General features: G+C 40.6%; 1 protein-coding gene across 2 annotated transcripts in view; it reads right to left on the reverse strand.

Annotated features, from left to right (window-relative positions):
- Positions 1 to 21,263, reverse strand: part of tbc1d22a (TBC1 domain family, member 22a) — a 283,486-nt gene that overhangs the window by 155,845 nt on the left and 106,378 nt on the right. The window lies entirely within an intron of this gene.

Consider the following 21,263-nt stretch of genomic DNA (forward strand, 5'->3'; position numbering starts at 1 on the left):
AAGAGGAGCGGTTGCCCTGCAGTTGGGCATATAGCTCATGACACCAGCAAGGACACGCCAGGAAAAGAGAGAACTCGGGAGTTATTCTGCTGCGTGGAACACGATGCAACAGTGCCCCCTGTGACCGACGGGGGAAGCCGATGCTGGAGCGAACGCGAGCAAAACAGTCAAATTGAGGTCATTAGTTAATTTCACAAGCAGGTGGACTCGCACCTGATGAGGCTGAAAGGATGAAAGCATGTCAAGCTTTGTTGCTCCAGTGTTTGATGATGTCACAATGAGTGGCTGACTTTACTTTTCATGACCCATTTGATTCGAACTGTGAGGACGTTGTACCGATACACCTGAATAAATATATGATAGTAAAGCAAATGTATAAATATATATATATATATATATATATATATATATATATATATATATATATATATATATATATATATATGTATATATATACATATATATATATATACACTACCGTTCAAAAGTTTGGGGTCACCCAGACAATTTTGTGGAATAGCCTTCATTTCTAAGAACAAGAATAGACTGTCGAGTTTCAGATGAAAGTTCTCTTTTTCTGGCCATTTTGAGCGTTTAATTGACCCCACAAATGTGATGCTCCAGAAACTCAATCTGCTCAAAGGAAGTTCAGTTTTGTAGCTTCTGTAACGAGCTAAACTGTTTTCAGATGTGTGAACATGATTGCACAAGAGTTTTCTAATCATCAATTAGCCTTCTGAGCCAATGAGCAAACACATTGTACCATTAGAACACTGGAGTGATAGTTGCTGGAAATGGGCCTCTATACACCTACGTGGATATTGCACCAAAAACCAGACATTTGCAGCTAGAATAGTCATTTACCACATTAGCAATGTATAGAGTGTATTTCTTTAAAGTTAAGACTAGTTTAAAGTTATCTTCAATGAAAAGTACAGTGCTTTTCCTTCAAAAATAAGGACATTTCAATGTGACCCCAAACTTTTGAACGGTAGTGTATATACACTACCGTTCAAAACCCTTGTGCAATCATGTTCACATATCTGAAAACAGTTTAGCTCGTTACAGAAGCTACAAAACTGAACTTCCTTTGAGCAGATTGAGTTTCTGGAGCATCACATTTGTGGGGTCAATTAAACGCTCAAAATGGCCAGAAAAAGAGAACTTTCATCTGAAACTCGACAGTCTATACTTGTTCTTAGAAATGAAGGCTATTCCACAAAATTATTTGGGTGACCCCAAACTTTTGAACGGTAGTGTATATAAGTAACAAGTGGGAGAAAATGGATGGATATATATATATATATGTATATAAAAGGAGTACGCAATTCTGAAGCAAAAACTCAACATCCAGCGACCCCCAGTTAAATTTAGATTGAGACCCCTGATCTACAGTATACATATTGTCATTTAAAATGAATGTGTAAATAAGTGTGTTAGGGCATATCCAAACCAAGTCAATTGAAGGGAGACATGGAGGGTCCTCAAGATTAATCTAATTTAATGATTGCAAATAAGAATACAAAAACAGAGGAGAATGTTAATGTCAAACTTGAAGAAGGCTTTGGAGGGAGAGGAGCAAGCAGTCGTCGCTTACAGTGGAGCTCGATACAGATGCGTCATCCCGGCTTTATTGGAATGTCAAAAATAGATATGATCATCTCCATTACTGGTTATTTGCCATTCCTGGGGGGGTCTCAAACAATTTGTACACATTCATAGAAGCCCACCGTCTGCGTGTTGGCATTGCATTCTGGACATGATTAACTGAAGAGAAATTGGAATATTGCAGAAAAAATACATTGCAAAAATACACATATACCTGATTGACTTCGAATGATGATAGGGTTGTTTATTCTTCAAACTATCAGGCCTCTTTTTAAGTTGTGTAGCAAAGCCTGTTTCTGAAGTGAGCGTTTGAATGTGTGGTCAATTATTTATACAGCTAGAATTATTCTATGGCAGATAGTATTATATATTCTGAATGTATTACATTTAAATACACTACCGTTCAAAAGTTTGGGGTCACCCAGACAATTTTGTGGAATAGCCTTCATTTCTAAGAACAAGAATAGACTGTCGAGTTTCAGATGAAAGTTTTCTTTTTCTGGCCATTTTGAGCGTTTAATTGACCCCAAGAATGTGATGCTCCAGAAACTCAATCTGCTCAAAGGAAGGTCAGTTTTGTAGCTTCTGTAACGAGCTAAACTGTTTTCAGATGTGTGAACATGATTGCAGAAGAGTTTTCTAATCATCAATTAGCCTTCTGAGCCAATGAGCAAACACATTGTACCATTACAACACTGGAGTGATAGTTGCTGGAAATGGGCCTCTACACACCTATGTGGATATTGCACCAAAAACCAGACATTTGCAGCTAGAATAGTCATTTACCACATTAGCAATGTATACAGTGTATTTCTTTAAAGTTAAGACTAGTTTAAAGTTATCTTCATTGAAAAGTACAGTGCTTTTCCTTCAAAAATAAGGACATTTCAATGTGACCCCAAACTTTTGAACGGTAGTGTACATACACTACCGTAGTGTATATACACTACCGTTCAAAACTCTTGTGCAATCATGTTCACACATCTGAAAACAGTTTAGCTCGTTACAGAAGCTACAAAACTGAACTTCCTTTGAGCAGATTGAGTTTCTGGAGCATCACATTTGTGGGGTCAATTAAACGCTCAAAATGGCCAGAAAAAGAGAACTTTCATCTGAAACTCGACAGTCTATTCTTGTTCTTAGAAATGTAGGCTATTCCACAAAATTGTTTGGGTGACCCCAAACTTTTGAACGGTAGTGTATATAAGTAACAAGTGGGAGAAAATGGATGTATATATATATATATATATATATATATATATATATATATATATATATATATATATATATATATATATATATATATATATATATGTATATAAAAGGAGTACGCAATTCTGAAGTAAAAACTCAACATCCAGCGACCCCCAGTTAAATTTAGATTGAGACCCCTGATCTACAGTATACATATTGTCATTTAAAATGAATGTGTAAATAAGTGTGTTAGGGCATATCCAAACCAAGTCAATTGAAGGGAGACATGGAGGGTCCTCAAGATTAATCTAATTTAATGATTGCAAATAAGAATACAAAAACAGAGGAGAATGTTAATGTCAAACTTGAAGAAGGCTTTGGAGGGAGAGGAACAAGCAGTCGTCGCTTACAGTGGACCTCGATACAGATGCGTCATCCCGGCTTTATTGGAGTGTCAAAAATAGACATGATCATCTCCATTACTGGTTATTTTCCATTCCTGGGGGGGTCTCAAACAATTTGTACACATTCATAGAAGCCCACTGTCTGTGTGTTGGCATTGAATTCTAGACATGATTAACTGAAGATAAATTGGAATATTGCAGAAGAAATACATTGCAAAAATACACATATACCTGATTGACTTCGAATGATGATAGGGTTGTTTATTCTTCAAGCTATCAGGCCTCTTTTTAAGTTGTGTAGCAAAGCCTGTTTCTGAAGTGAGCGTTTGAATGTGTGGTCAATTATTGATACAGCTAGAATTATTATATTGTACATTGTTATTATGGCAGATAGTATTATATATTCTGAATGTATTACATTTAAATACACTACCGTTCAAAAGTTTGGGGTCACCCAAACAATTTTGTGGAATAGCCTTCATTTCTAAGAACAAGAATAGACTGTCGAGTTTCAGATGAATGTTTTCTTTTTCTGGCCATTTTGAGCGTTTAATTGACCCCACGAATGTGATGCTCCAGAAACTCAATCTGCTCAAAGGAAGGTCAGTTTTGTAGCTTCTGTAACGAGCTAACTGTTTTCAGATGTGTGAACATGATTGCACAAGGGTTTTCTAATCATCAATTAGCCTTCTGAGCCAATGAGCAAACACATTGTACCATTAGAACACTGGAGTGATAGTTGCTGGAAATGGGCCTCTATACACCTATGTGGATATTGCACCAAAAACCAGCCATTTGCAGCTAGAATAGTCATTTACCACATTAGCAATGTATAGAGTGTATTTCTTTAAAGTTAAGACTAGTTTAAAGTTACCTTCATTGAAAAGTACAGTGCTTTTCCTTCAAAAATAAGGACATTTCAATGTGACCCCAAACTTTTGAACGGTAGTGTATATGTATATATATATATATATATACATACACACACAGATATACTGTATATACACATACACACGCATATATACTGTATATACACATATATACAAGTATATAGAGTTATTATGGTAATCTCCGTCACAGCAGCTCAGACCAGGAACAAACCAGAGTGGGCGGGGTTTGTTTTCAGAGCAGCAAGCCTGAAACGTGTGTGTCAAACAGATGCGGACGCAGAGTTTTACGTGTTAATATATCATATTGTAGGTGTTTATTACACTTGGCCTTCATATTTTACGTTTTTTTACACTTTTGTTGTGTTTTGCTTGATTGTAAAAGATACACAACTATCGAGGAACTGGTCTGGGAAGTAAAAGAAGAGCGACGTTCATATGTTGCTAATATTCAGTGTTTTATTGTTAATAGTTTCATCCATCTATCCATTTTCTTCCGCTTGTCCCTTTTGGGGACAAGCGCCACCTCATCGCAGGGCCAACACAGATAGACAGACAACATTCACACTCACATTCACACACTAGGGCCAATTTAGTGTTGCCAATCAACCTATCCCCAGGTGCATGTCTTTGGGGGTGGGAGGAAGCCGGAGTACCCGGAGGGAACCCACGCAGTCACGGGGAGAACATGCAAACTCCACACAGAAAGATCCGTAGCCCAGGATTGAACTCAGGACTACTCATACCTTCGTATTGTGAGGCACATGTTAATATTGTAAATCCCACTTTCTTTATTTTAATGTACATTTTGGGTGTCCCATTCAGTAAAAAAACTGTAAAATTCCATTCCATTTTTTGAGGTGGTCTGTCATAACTTGTTTTAGAACCATCAGATAATGTGACTTTTGGTATTAGTGTTCCTGAAAAAGGGACCCAAACACACATACTATACAGCAGATTTTTACAGCTAAATGTGTACATAAACAAACGTAATTTATACACACATACACAACGGCCACATTGTGTATTCACATTTTTTTCTCTCAAAGTGAATTCCGAGGCTAAATATTTGCCCAGCTCTGCTGGAGAGGGTGCTCGCGTCCCATGGCGGACGGTGTGGCGCAGTTGGGAGAGTGGGCGTGTTAGCAACCTGAGGGTTCCTGGTTCGATCCCCACCTTCTACCAACCTAGTCACGTCCGTTGTGTCCTTGAGCAAGACACTTCACCCTTGCTCCTGATGGGTCGTGGTTAGCGCCTTGCATGTCAGCTCCCGCCATCAGTGTGAATGTGTGTGTGAATGGGTGAATGTGGAAATAGTCATCATCGGCGGTCACTCCAAGCGAGTATGACGATCCTCCTGGTAGGGGGGCATCCCTTTATGGAGGATGCCTGTGCGTGACTTTGTTTAACGTGGGGCGGCGTGGCGAAGTTGGTAGAGTGGCCGTGCCAGCCGTCGGAGGGTTGCTGGTTACTGGGGTTCAATCCCCACCTTCTACCATCCTAGTCACGTCCGTTGTGTCCTTGGGCAAGACACTTCACCCTTGCCACTGATGGGTGCTGGCAGCGCCTTGCATGGCAGCTCCCTCCATCAGTGTGTGAATGTGTGTGTGAATGGGTGAATACTGTCAAAGCGCTTTGAGTACCTCGAAGGTAGAAAAGCGCTATACAAGTATAACCCATTTATTATTTATTATTTATAACGTGGGGAGACTGGTGCACAGACAGTCACCACACGAGATCCGGGTCAGGGTCCAGTGGCATAGAGTCCAAGACAACTGGGGACCCTTTTCTGCTGCAGCCTTCTTCTGCCATCCCAGCCGTTGTGACGCTCCATAGGGTTAGCAATCATCCTCCGCCTGTTCCACCGTTGAGGTCTTGGGCTGTTATTTCCCCATAACTGGGCCCACATGGATGTGGGGGGGCCTTCTTCCGCCATCGCAGCCGTTGTGGTAGTTCTTACATCTACCGTCATCCGCCTGCTCCGCCGTTGAGGTCTTCACCGTATCCCTGGCTAGGGGGCAGTCAGGTACTAGGCCTTTGCCAAGGGCCACCTGGGGTACCAGTAGTAAAGGGGTTAACCTCCTAGTGTCCCAAGACCCCATAGAGGAGCCTCCACTGCCGGATGCACTTTAACGTCATGCCCAGGATATTGTGGAAATAGTGTCAAAGCGCTTTGAGTACCTTGAAGGTAGAAAAGCGCTATACCAGGGGTGGGCAATTAATTTTTACCGGGGGCCGCATGAGCTACCCGAGCACTGCTGGAGGGCCACATCGACAATATTTCAATTAAATTTTGCTCAATATTATTTTTGATATATACCGTAAGATAAATAATAATAATAATAATATTAATAGTAATACTTCAACATAGTGTGTGTAACAGCATTCCATGACTAATATATATAAATTAACATTAATAATAAATGACAGTAAAATAAGCACACGTATGACTGAGGAGTCATAGTGTAACTTTGTGTGGTATTTGAGTTGTCCGACTTTTTGTGTGGCCTTAAACGCACCAGTGGTTTAGTGCTATGCGTGTTGGTGACAGATGACAAGTTGGTTTTGGCCTGGTTTGTACGGCAGAAAATGACTAGTTTTTCGAGATAGAATTGTTTTACTCGTGTTTTTGGTGTGGTTATGTCCGAATATAAACAGTTTTGTTCAATAAAGTGATCGATATAATTCCTGTCCTCGAAGCATCTCGATAGACGTTACAATAATTGAACGGTGTTCAATTGAACGGTGTTGACGAACACCATTAGGGCCGCTTGTTGTCACTGTCACTCAAAGTTGCATTGCAAAATTCCATAGAATAAATATGTTTATTTTGTTTATAATTCAGATGGGATTTGACTTGCTGCGCGCAGCGGACGCTTGAGCAGTGCGCAATTGCGCAGGCACGCACCTTAGGTGAGGGGACGTTGCTTTGCAGTTCATGTGTTGTTGAAAACACGGCATTCCTCATCAACTTTTCTCTTTTTGGCGTCTCGGGTGTAAACCGTGCATCACTTGTCGCTGCATGTGCACCTTCACTCGCAGGTTACACACGGACACACGCCCATAAATAATACTTTTCAAAATAAAAGCAGCACAGTTGTATTGCGCGCAGGACATAGATGTTTTTTCAACTTTATTTTGTAATTGCAGTTGTTCACATTCACTCACAATCACGCATACGTCCACACGGAAGTAATACAAATAACGATTTTCAAAACAAAAGCAGCACCGTTGTATTGCACACTCGACATAGATACTTTTTAAAATTTATTTTGTAATTTATAATTGGCCTCACGCGGGCCGGACAGGGACGCACAAAGGGCCGGATGCGGCCCGCGGGCCGCCCAATGCCCAGGTCTGCGCTATACAATTATAACCCATTTACCATTTACCAACCATGCCCTATGGTTAAGAAACACTGCTCAACAGTGTTACAATCCAAGGCGGTAGGATTCTCTTTGTGGCTGACTTTGGATACACAACGGAGTAGACCGCATTCCCGTTTGGGGACATGATCCGTGCGCGTCTCTCTTTGAACGCTGAACCAATTGTAAACAAGGAAATTTGAGGAAGCAGGCGCTTCATCGAGTCTTGAGAGACGCACCTCCAAAAATCAACAGCATTATTTTCTGATTCCTTGGCAAGTCTCTAACCGTGTGTGAAATCATGTTCCTTCCCATTATCTCATCTCTCCAAGCTGTCCTCTTCCACTCTCGCACTGCTTTTGGCCGCGCTCTCCTACCAGGCCCCAGGACTCATTTCCTGTTTGTCCTGGCGCAGTGGGGGGGCGACATGTCCAGCGAGACCAACTGCTTGGTCGCTGCCAGCTGTGCGCACTTGGCACAGCTTGGCATGCTGAGCCGGGTCACACCTCCAGAGACCTGAGCGCCGGCACCGACAAGCACAGACACAAGACTCACAAGCGGTGCTGCCATCTGCCCTCTACGACTATGGGCCACAAGGTAATGTGATGTCGGATGATAAAGGACCTAATTTAGCCGGATGTAATCATAAAAAGAATGTGCGGTAGGTGTATTGTTTGTGTGTGTGTGTGTGTGTGTGTGTGTGTGTGTGTGTGTGTGTGTGTGTGTGTGTGTGTGTGTGCGTGTGTAATAGGAAAAAAGCCTGCTGTTGCTTTAAATGAATCACAAACCATCAGAGAGCATCACATCGTTCAAACAGGATTTCACCATCCATAAGATTAAAGCAAGTGGTGCAGTCATTACTTAGAATTTACTGTGGCGCTGCAGGATTAATCCAATTAATGGAATGACTTTCTATCTGGGAAAAAGATCCGAAACATGTTACAATCTGGGGAGAAAAAAAAAAAAAAAAAAAAAAAAAAAAAAAAAAAAGCCTAACACTTTGAAATGAGCCACACGTTAGCCGCTTGTGAAACGCGCACGTTCCCCGCGCCTCGCCGTAACACTCACGCCGGCCAGCGTCGGGACCATTAGTGCGACGACGCCACTGTTAATGAGAGATGAACATTTTCCAGAGGTGGCGTCATCCCAGCTGTCGTTGCGAGGCGAGTCAACCTGGCAAGCCGGGACGTCGCGAACACGGTGACTCAGACAATGTGAAGCACGGCAACACGGCAGGACGCCACGAGGGGCGTACCCAGCTGGGGGTGATGTGAGGTAGAGAGAGGAAGGTGTAAAGCAGGTGGGTTCCAAGGGGCCATTTGAAGCATTCTGACATTTTAAGGGGGCAGACTTAGAATATAAAATGCAAGAGCGGGAAAAAAAAAAAGGTAAAAAGACGTGACTTAATGAAAAAAAAAAAAGGTAATATGTTCATACAAATAACAAGGAGTGTAAAGGTATACTCAGGGTTTCCCCTAGACCAGGGCTATTCAATGACATTATGAAGAGGACCGCAGTTTCAAGAGCCCAAGGGCTTATGGGTCGGACATCGAAATGTGGATGTTTCGTCAGAAAGTGCCTCTTGAGACTCCTTTTACTTAATTACAAAGTAAACACATTGGCTTTCACACTGCACTGTCAATAAATTCATCATTCTGCCCTCTCTACTTGTTTTCAGCATGTGCAGCTCGCCAGAGAGTTAACAGCATGAAGAAACAAAAGCTCCAGAAGTTTTGTTGAGGAATGATGCTCCTTCTAATGAAATATTTTCCTCCTCAGTTTTAGTTCTTTACATTGAATAATATATATAGACATACAGTACAGGCCAAAAGTTTGGACACACCATCTCATTCAATGTGTTTTGTTTATTCTGTCATCTCCGTAATATCGCAAAAATTTGTTCCATTTTGTCCACTAGCGACGCTGAGATCATTATTCATGCGTTCGTTACGTCTCGTCTCGATTACTGTAACGTATTATTTTCGGGTCTCCCTATGTTTAGCATTGAAAGATTACAGTTGGTACAAAATGCGGCTGCTAGACTTTTGACAAGAACAAGAAAGTTTGATCATATTACGCCTATACTGGCTCACTTGCACTGGCTTCCTGTGCACTTAAGATGCGACTAAGGTTTTACTACTTACGTATAAAATACTATACGGTCTAGCTCCATCCTATCTTGCTGACTGTATTGTACCATATGTCCCGGCAAGAAATCTGCGTTCAAAGAACTCCGGTTTATTAGTGATTCCAAGAGCCCAAAAAAAGTCTGCGGGCTACAGAGCGTTTTCTGTTCGGGCTCCAGTACTCTGGAATGCCCTCCCGGTAAAAGTTAGAGATGCTACCTCAGTAGAAGCATTTAAGTCCCATCTTAAAACTCATTTGTATACTCTAGCCTTTAAATAGACCCCCTTTTTAGACCAGTTGATCTGCCGTTTTTTTTTCTGCTCTGCCCCCTCGCTGGGTTATTCCGGTTCCGGTGACCATGGATGAGGTGCTGGCTGTCCAGAGCTGAGACCCGGGGTGGACCGCTCGCCTGTGCATCAGATGGGGACGTCTCTGCGCTATTGACCTGTCTCCGCTCGGGATGGTCTCCTGCTGTCCCCACTATGGACTGGACTCTCACTGTTATGTTGGATCCACTAGGGACTCTACTTAGAGGGGGGGGTTATCCACATATGTGATCCTCCCCAAGGTTTCTCATTGTCATTCACATCGACGTCCCTTGTGTGGGCTCTGTGCCGAGGATGTCGTCGTGGCTTGTGCAGCCCTTTGAGACTTTTGTGATTTAGGGCTATATAAATAAACATTGATTGATTGATTGATTGATATTTTCATGACTATTTACATTGTAGATTGTCACTGAAGGCATCAAAACTATGAATGAACACATGTGGAGTTATGTACTTAACAAAAAAGGTCAAATAACTGAAAACATGTTTTATATTGTAGTTTCTTCAAAATAGCCACCCTTTGCTCTGATTACTGCTTTGCACACTCTTGGCATTCTCTCGATGAGCTTCAAGAGGCAGTCACCTGAAATGGTTTTCACTTCACAGGTGTCATAGTTTTGATGCCTTCAGTGACAATTTACGATGTAAATAGTCATGAAAATAAAGAAAACGCATTGAAATGAGAAGGTGTGTCCAAACTTTTGGCCTGTACTGTAAAATAAACATTACAGGAATATAACGTCCTTTGTGTATTTTACAAAAATCAAATAGGTTTAGTGTTAATACTTTCACACGATAAACTACAGATGTTTACGCATATAGAAACTTAACAACATCCACATCAAACAATATAGATGACTCATCACAATTAAACCTAAGGTGTAGGGTTATCGCCCTTTACTGGTCAAATTTAGTGCTACGTGTTTTAAACTAGCTTTTATCGCCAAAGTTAGTATCAGACAAATAACAAGACCACAAATACAAAAGACATCACAAAGTCAACAATTTCAATACGAAACAAACTAAATATTTTTACGCACAATATCTACTTACAAAAAGCTGACTAAGTTTTGTGATGAAGCTTACACGCTGGGATTTGTACCGTTTTTGCTGTTTGTCTGGAACACTTAAAAGGCCCAACAGGAAACAATGACTGGAGAACTTGCTTGGGGCAGAACATTCAAAGTTTGTCGTCCAGTCATTGTTAAAAATCAGATTTTCGCAATTTATTTAGATTTTTCTTCAGGGTTGGATGACTACTGTTCTTCTACTCACCCCGCTGCTGCTTCATTGTGACTCTTATGCCTCACTGTTGCCACCTGTGGTGTGGCGGCATACATGAGCAACCCAAATTTTTATGGTTTCATCAAGCCTATTTGGGTGATGTTTGGCGAGCCGAATGTGGGACGCGAGTCGACAATTGAATATACCTGCCCGAGACTGCCAATATATCTATGGCGGTGGAAGCGTGGTCACCGTGATGTCATCGCATAATTTGCATAATTTGCATAATCTGCATAATCTGCTATGATTTGGTACATAAAAGTCGCTCAAGGATTTCGGGGGCTTTTCTGTGATTGTTGCAGGCTAAAATGACTGATTTCATAGCAGCACTTTCAAAAAGTTGCACCAAATGGTGGTTTGAGGCCTACATTCAAAAAAAAAAAAAAAAGTGTTGTTGTATCCCTAAGCACAAAAAAACACAGGATTTTGAAAAATCAAACAACATTTTTTTCATTTGCACACAAATGTTCGAACACATTGTACGCTTTTGTTGAGTACATTGGGGAACTGTTGAACACAATCCTAATTTTTGTTGGTAAATGAGAGATATGAGAGACTATGATGTATGTATACGATGTAAACAAGAAAATTAGGATGTCAATTTTAATATACTACATTACCCAAAAGGCTTAGCGCCGTGGACAGGAACCTTAAGAGGGTCTTCGCTATGAGAATCTAACATTACAAGTATTTATCTTGTTCACTAATAATTTTTGCATTAGTTATTTTCAACCTATTTTCCCTTGACTAAAATATGACATCCATCCATCCATCCATCCATCTTCTTCCGCTTATCCGAGGCCGGGTCGCGGGGGCAGCAGCCTAAGCAGGGAAGCCCAGACTTCCCTCTCCCCAGCCACTTCGTCCAGCTCCTCCCGGGGGATCCCGAGGCGTTCCCAGGCCAGGCGGGAGACATAGTCTTCCCAACGTGTCCTGGGTCTTCCCCGCGGCCTACTACTGGTCGGACGTGCCCTAAACACCTTCCTAGGGAGGCGTTCGGGTGGCATCCTGACCAGATGCCCGAACCACCTCATCTGGCTCCTCTCGATGTGGAGGAGCAGCGGCTTTACTTTGAGCTCCCCCCGGATGGCAGAGCTTCTCACCCTATCTCTAAGGGAGAGACCCGCCACCCGGCGGAGGAAACTCATTTCGGCCGCTTGTACCCGTGATCTTGTCCTTTCGGTCATAACCCAAAGCTCATGACCATAGGTGAGGATGGGAACGTAGATCGACCGGTAAATTGAGAGCTTTGCCTTCCGGCTCAGCTCCTTCTTCACCACAACGGATCGATACAGCGTCCGCATTACTGAAGACGCCGAACCGATCCGCCTGTCGATCTCACGATCCACTCTTCCCCCACTCGTGAACAAGACTCCAAGGTACTTGAACTCCTCCACTTGGGGCAGGGTCTCCTCCGCAACCCGGAGATGGCACTCCACCCTTTTCCGGGCGAGAACCATGGACTCGGACTCGGAGGTGCTGATTCTCATCCCAGTCGCTTCACACTCAGCTGCGAACCGATCCAGTGAGAGCTGAAGATCCTGGCCAGATGAAGCCATCAGGACCACATCATCTGCAAAAAGCAGAGACCTAATCCTGCAGCCACCAAACCGGATCCCCTCAACGCCTTGACTGCGCCTAGAAATTATGTCCATAAAAGTTATGAACAGAATCGGTGACAAAGGGCAGCCTTGGCGGAGTCCAACCCTCACTGGAAACATGTCCGACTTACTGCCGGCAATGCGGACCAAACTCTGGCACTGATCATACAGGGAGCGGACCGCCACAATCAGACAGTCCGATACCCCATACTCTCTGAGCACTCCCCAAAAATATGACAACTAATCAAAACAAATGCGCAATGACTAAGACAATGATGAAATTAACTGACATTTTAGTTGACGAATATGATGACAGAAAGAAAATCCAATAACATTTAATTTTGTCTTGTACAGTATAGTTGCTAAGTTTTCACAACTTTGCTGGCTGTGTTTTTAAGTAATTAAAAATAACATGTTTTATGAAACATGATAGTTGCGCTGACGTTACAGTTAGAGTGGAGATCAGATGACAACAATAGACTACATGGTGCAAACAATGCCAAAAAAATATATTTTGAATTATTTTGTATATCAACTTTATGTGACTTTACAGCAATTTATGACAAAATGGTTAAAGATGAGGCATTCGAAAGAACACTGAATACACAATTTCATACATTAATACATTTTTGACCATGATTTCATGCTACTTTTGTTTTAAACAAATGCTCTGCAGTGAGCTAAAAAAAAGTGCTTTCCAGGAAACTTTAAAGATCATTGTATCATTTATATTTCAGTCGACTAAATTTACTGTAATTTTTTACTGACTAAAACGTTGTCAGATACCGTCGCCTAAAACCGGAGTAAAACTAAATCACTTAAGATGACAAAAATTGGACTAAAACTAAAATACATTTTCGTCAATAGACTATGACTTAAACTAAATTTAAAAAACTGCTGCCAAAATTAACAATCGCCGTTTGGGCATGTTAGAAGAATATTTCCCCTGCTTTTGGCAGAATACGAATGCCTTAGAAATCACTAGTTTGGCCTTGGTTTTGCTAGAGGCGATACACACATGATGAGCTCACCCTGTTTGCACGCTCACACACATACGCAATATTTTCCGGACTATAGAGCGCAATGGTATTTGTTTAAGCCGCACCCACAAAATTTTAGAAGAAAACTTGTGTTCCATATATTAGCCACATCGGACTATAAGCCGCAGATATATACGTTGTAAAATTAGTTATTTACACAGAAATATTTTGGAAATGTTTTTATACATACCTGTTTCCTCCAAACGGAGTCTGTAACACGGCAGTAAAACGGCTGATCAAACAAAACAGAAGTCATCGTCATGGACCCACTATCTACGGACGCTAGCTCTCCAGTCTGCTAAACAGACTCAATAACTCCACGGTGACGTCCTGGTGACATTAAGAAACTGAGACGAAACAAAAAGAATGTCATCAACAATACTAACACAGACACTCGTAAATGTGTTAGCATATTAGCTTATGCTAGTGACGCTAGCTTCATTACATTACAATATGACAGACAAATATGCATGTAAGTACTCCTATAGACATCACACGAGACGGTTTAGTAAGTAAGAATTGTTTAGTTATACTGTAAAACTTATAAACGTTGCATGGAGTGATTAATGATTAATTAATACCAGTAAAAACGCTATGGACAGCTAAAAGACTGAACGGCAGCTGTACTTCCAGTTGAAAGCTCTCGTCCAAACAGAAGGGCAACGCAGCACTTCACTTGTTTTTTTTTCTCCACTTTTTGCATTACAGCTGTCAGTGAAGAAAAACCCATAAATTAGCCACACCATTAATTAAACCGCAGGGTGCAAAGCGCAGGAAAAGTAGTAGCAGCTTACAGTCCGAAATGTACGGTATTATTATTATTAATGGTGTCATGGGGTACCAGCCTGGAGAGAGAGTGAAGAAGGAGGTGTGCGTTATATGTCAGTTTCGGTGAACAAAAAGCATTGGAAACGGGCTACCATTTTGGAGATGGCACCAACTTTTGGGTAGCTCAGTTCTCTCTCTCCAGCGCTGGTATCACAATCATTTGTACATGTTCTTTTTTGTAGAATAAATTGTTAATCTCCAATTCTATTCACCTCTCGTTATTTAGACAATCTTAGAACCTGGGGGGAGATTTTTAATAGACAATAAAGAGCTGAGATATTCTTACTCATTGCTGTTCCTGGTTAGTCTACACAAGAAAAAACAAACATTTGAGAGACGGTTGACATGCGCGTTTGAAGGCTGCCCAGAGACAAACTCAACGGGCAACAATTACGATGATTGGTCACAATGAATGGAAATTGCCGGGTTCGGACAAATCAAGGAGTTTGCACAGAATATGTGAAAATTGGTTAAATTTGCATGAAATGGCAACTGACAGTTTGACTAATTTTCGGTACAGTGGATGGTTCAGGGAGCAAAATGCAAACATTTCCCCAGGTAATCCAGTCTAGCTCACCCTTGACATTAATGCAGACACGCCGTATAGAAAATTACCAAATGGATGTGAAGAAATTGTATGCAATCTGCAGTTGACCGTATCGTTTCCAAAATCAATTCGTCATTTGGTACTTTTTGACACCTCTACTCGTTCCAAGCATCAAACATGAACCTCGCCAGTGATAAGGCAAACTTGGAGCTACAAAATCAACAGTCACCCCAACAATGGCCTCATCTGGCATTATATGTGATAAGCCTCATGTCCATACATCAAACAGCAGGCACACCAGCTCTTGGCAAGATAATGTGAGTCCTTGACATGAAATGGAATACAGCTATTAATACCGTATCTGCCTATGCGCACACACATAATGATCCACTTAGCCTGGGGTGAGATTGTTTCTTGGGGAGAAGCGGCGCCGAGTGTTTAATGTCGAGCAAGGCAAGCGCGTCACGTTCGTTGACAAAATATCTCCGCCCGGCGCGGTCATATTGGCCTGCGGCGCAATAGACACCAAATGCGATTTCAATTGATTCAACATGCGCACCGATGACAATGTCATCTAAATTCTGTCGCCAACGCATAAGGAAAGAAAAAAATAAAATAAAACGTGGCGGTGCATTATTTCACAGCGCTCATATATTTACAGAACATGAAGAAAAGGGAAGCAGGGAGAGGATTGATTGCACATCAAGAATGGTTTCTGCTAGATGTCAATACTTTACACCAGCCAACAAAACAATGTTATTTTATTAACGTCAAGTTTTGGCTTTTTTTTGCTAAATAAATGGCAAAATAATTAAATTAACCTCTTTAAAAATCTGAGATAAATAATTGAAAAGTTTAGTTGAATATAAACAATGTCTTTGTGTGCTGAAGTGTGAAGTGAAGTGAACTATATTTACATAGCGCTTTTCTCTAGTGACTCAAAGCGGTTTTACATAGTGAAACCCAATATCTAAGTTACATTTAAACCAGGTGGGTGGCACTGGGAGCAAGTGGGTAAAGTGTCTTGCCCAAGGACACAACGGCAGTGACTAGGATGGCGGAAGCGGGGATCGAACCTGGAACCCTCAAGCTGCTGGCACGGCCGCTCTACCAACCGAGCTATACCGCCCCTATACCGCTATACCGTGTTATTTGTATATTAAGTACTGTATACATTTTTAGATCAAGTACTTGTACAATTTACTTTACTCTAGTCAGAAAAGGTTTAGGGTATAGTTAGGAATGGTTACCTTTCACATTCGAACCCATACGATACTAATTCCCTGTACCTGTGTATTGCATCTGGTACTTAACGGTATCAATTTTCCATACCCCTATGTGTTAATAAATATTAACTGTTTTTATTTTGGAACCTTTTTAAAATGAGCTGATTATGATAACTTATGTCCAGTTGTTGTTGTTGTTTTATTATGACATTTCTGGGTTATAGCTTTTCTGGCATTGAAAATTGCAACATTACCTCAAGGCAGTTTGGCTGAATCCGCTCTCAGTGCTGCTGGAGTGATGGCCAAGTGTTCGCGTAAGGGATGAAACAATATGAATATTTTACATCACAGTTATTGGGACCAAAATTAGCACCTTTATTATAATCACGATAGTGCTCAAAAAGTACTTATACACACACCGAACTCTGAATAACTAAAATAAATAGACACGTTTTGTGTTTCTTATGCTTCACTGATAGTGTTTTAGTCTTTTTCCCACTGAGGGCCACACAATGAAAAATTAAAGAATGCAGAAAACCAATACAGTATATAGATTTTTTTTTTTACCTTTAGGGCTCCTCTCAAGTTTGGTCTCAGTCATAAACATTTAAAAAATAAGTAATATATATATATATATATTTTATTTATTTATAAAAAATATATATATTTAACGCCTAAATCTTGAGAATCTAGATCAACTTCAGAACTATCTGCGGATATAAAAGTTATTATATATATTTTTTTGTTATAACCTTTTTGTCAAGGACAACCCTGTTTTTTATGGCAAAAACACAAAATATGCATAATTTTTCTCCACAAAAATTTTCAAAGTGGAATTTTAACTGGAACCTTTAATTCGTTAATATTTCATAACATTGATTTTATTCATTATTATGAATAAAGGGGGTTTATGTATTTTTAGAATGTGCCGCTGACCGCCAGCTAAACTTGGCTAAACTTTTGTTTTAAATATTGGTTTGTACTTACTAGTTTTTGATTCATCCAAATAAAAAGTGTGTTGCAAATAAAATCTCTTATAATTTAATATTTCTGGTGGGCATTAAATATTCTGTGGTTGTCTAACTCTTTTCAGCAATCCTTGATCACACTGTAAAACCACCTCTATCTCGTATTTCTCAGATCGATCAATCAGCACAGCTTGTAGGCTCAATGTGCACAATTGAATACTGCAGCTTTGTTGTTCAAACAGCAATGTGTTTATCTACGTTTAGATTGAAGTATGTTGTTTCTTAATAGGTAAAGACTTTCATGTCTCTTGTTTTCATGATAACATTTACGCTAGCGAGCGAGGGCCAGTCAGTCTATAAGTTTATCAAGGTGAAGTTATCAACCACTGTTTTTACAACATTTGCGGTTTTCATTAAAACCGTTTATTGTTACATTCCTAGTTGGAGCCGGCTGAGTCTGCAACTGGACGTGACGTCACACGCAACCCAGGTACTGTAACATGGCACCGTTGGATTTTACGAAAAAATCGGGGCACAGTAGGACCGGCGGGATTCGATCGGTACTAAAAAAGTACCGGATCTGGTGTCTAACACTAAGTATAGTAAATGTTTCAACTGTCGTCTGCATTCTTCTTCAGAAGGGTCACCTGACCACTCTTATCTGTGTCACCTTCAGCTGTTTTAATAGGCGTGGTCAAAAAGGTAGCTTGTCATATACCAAAACCTTGTCTGAATAAAAGAAACTAAATGTAACGCATTTTCCGGACTATAGAGCGGTATATAAGCCATATATAAGCCACACTTACTACATTTTCAGGAAAAAAATGTTATTTTCCGATATATTAGCCGCACCGGACTATAAGGCGCAGATATATATGTTGTGAAATAAGTTATTTAGACAGAACAATTTTGTAAATGTTTATTTATATTACCTAATTGTTTCCAAACGTTGTCTGTAACGCGGCAGTAAAACGGCTGATCAAACAAAACAGGGGTCATCGTCATGGACCTACGAGCTGCGGAAGCTAGCTCTCCAATCAACTAAACAGACTCAATAACTCCACTGTGAAGTTTTGGTGAATTTACGAAACTGAAACAATACAAAAAGAATGCCATTGTAAGTTAACAATACTAACAAAGATACTTGTGAACGTGTTAGCATATTAGGTAACGCTAACGTCATTACATTACGATAGCATGCACAAATATGCATGAAAACACTCCGAGAGACATCAAACATGGGACGGTTTAGTAAGTATAAACAGTTTTAGTTATATTGTAAAACTTACAAACATTGCTTGGAGTGATGAATGAATAACACACCTTTTCAGTGTCTTTGCTTGGTTTTGTTTAAAACTATTTGCATAATGGCCGTCAGTGAAAAAAAATCCATAAGCTAGAAAAAAGAAGCGGCTTTAAGTCCAAACTTTACGGTATCTGTAATAAGAATTACCCATTTTGAGCTACTTGTACTATCAATGTTTTTATCATGCACTTTTTACCCATTTTAACATGCTTGGCTAAATGTATATTAATCAATACAATAGTGCTCTTCTATATATTGGCAGGGTAACAATGCGTTTTTTCCAAATTTAAAATCATGAGTCACACACCAAAAATTAAGTTTAGTATAAAAAATGCTTTAAAGATGTACCGTAATTTCCGGACTATAAGCCGCTACTTTTTCCCCTCGTTCTGGTCCCTGCGGCTTATACAAGGGTGCGGCTTATATACGGCCTGTTCTTCTCCGACACCGACGAAGAGGATTTCGGTGGTTTTAGTACGCAGGAGGAAGACGATGACACAATGATTAAAGACTGACTTTTCATATACCGGTAGGCTGGTTATTTTGATAACGTACAGGCGAGCACTTTGTATTACTTTGCACCATTGTATTATTTGTACTCTGCACGAATGCTGTTCGCCATGTCAAAGATGTGAAAGTTTGATTGGATGATTGAAAGATTTATTGTTAATAAATGGGACGCTTTGCGTTCCCAAACAGTCATCTCTGTCCCGACAATCCCCTCCGTGGTAGCAGGAACCCCTATATACTACGCTAATTACACATCAAAACCCTGCGGCTTATAGTCGGGTGCGGCTTATATATGGAGCAATCTGTATTTTCCCCTAAATTTAGCTGGTGCGGCTTATAGTCAGGTGCGGCTTATAGTCCGGAAATTACGGTACTTATTTCAAGTTAACCCAGAGGCTCCTTCCTGTTTCAGACGCAGAAAAATACGGGAGGTGTCAAATCTCTTTTGAATGTTCCTTCCTTCTTAAGCGTAGTCAATCGGCTGACAAGAGTTTCCTGAGTAAGTCTCAGTGGTGACGTCCATTAAGTCATTACCGTGTGTAATCTGCAGGTTTTAGTTGGGAATTAGATACATAAGGATGACAGTAGTCTTGCATACCATAGACCAGACCTAGGCAAATTAAGGCCCGGGGGCCGCACGTGGCTCGTTAAGCTTTTCAATCTGGCCCGCCGGACATTCCTAAATAATGTTTTTAGATCTTTAACATCAAAACTGTACTTGCCATTATGATGTGCAGTCATGTTTTCAAATGACCGTAAGTCTTGAACTATACAAAATATTTCAATGGTTGGAATCTGCGCTTTTGCATGATATACTAGTTACTATGGTATTCACAGCAGCTCAGACGAGGCACCAAGCAGTGTGGGTTGGGATTGTTTCCACAGAGTGTTTCCACGGAGGCCAGCCTGAAATGCGGGTGTCAGGGACAGACGCGGAAGGAGATTTTTACAACAAAGTTCTAAAGCTTAGTGAAATATCAGATGCATCAGATTGTAGGTGGTTTTTTTTTTTTACCTTTTAACACGTTCATATTTCGCTGTGTTTGTTGCGTTTTGCTTGATTGTAAAATATCTTGATTGAGAGGGTGTGTGACGTTCATATGTTGTCAATATTCAGTGTTTTATCGTTCATAGTTAATATTGTAAATCCCACATTCGTTATTTTCATGTACATTCTGGGTGTTTCATTCAGTAAAAAATGTAAACGTTTTTTCAGGCGGTCTGTCATAACGTTTTTAGCATTCAATCAGACATTATTGGGAGGTTTTGTATAAGTGTTCCTAAAAATCAGATATACCAGCCTCCAGACAGATTTTTTTCTCTAAATTTGCCCCATCCCCCCGAGTCAAAATAAATCCCAGGCCTGCCGTAGACGTTACTCAAAAACTTGAAATGCAGTGTAGCATTCTTGTTTAGCATATCTGTTGATCATTCTTCAGCCATTGTCCATTTTGCCGCAGCCACCACACACGCACATTCATGCAAAACATCTTGTCAAGTGTTTACTCCGCAAATCGTGATGCAACCTACAAAACCGCAGATGACTCTTGCGGTTGCATCCAATTGCGTCAGGTCAAGCATCTTGCAGCTAGCACAGACGTAAAAAGAAATTTCCCCAATCGTCGGCGACAGAGAGTGAATGAGAAAGATCTGAAGCTTCTCAGCCAGTTTCAATTTAAGGCTTTTTTTAGTCAAGTAATTAACTTCATCTAAAAATATTCAATAACCCCCTATGATTATTCGCAGCAGATACATCACTTTTTGACAGAGCTATTTCTCCATGTAATTTCTGAGCTATATTGCTTTTTATCAGGAGTAATGAGAGAATCTCTGGGACAAAACCAGGCTGGACACTGACACCCGCCTATTGCATTCTGGCTTTATTTATCCTGTTGTGAAACTGTGACTACACTTGCTTCACCATAGGCAAAAACAACATTCCAGCATTTCAACAGAATGTATTTATGATTTATTGTCTGCGCTGTCTGGAACGCTACGCCGACGTTATTATCAAAAGGCAGTGCAAATTGAGCCAAATCTAT

Source organism: Entelurus aequoreus, linkage group LG12 (genome assembly GCF_033978785.1).
Source record: "Entelurus aequoreus isolate RoL-2023_Sb linkage group LG12, RoL_Eaeq_v1.1, whole genome shotgun sequence".
NCBI classification, from domain to species: Eukaryota; Metazoa; Chordata; class Actinopteri; order Syngnathiformes; family Syngnathidae; genus Entelurus; species Entelurus aequoreus.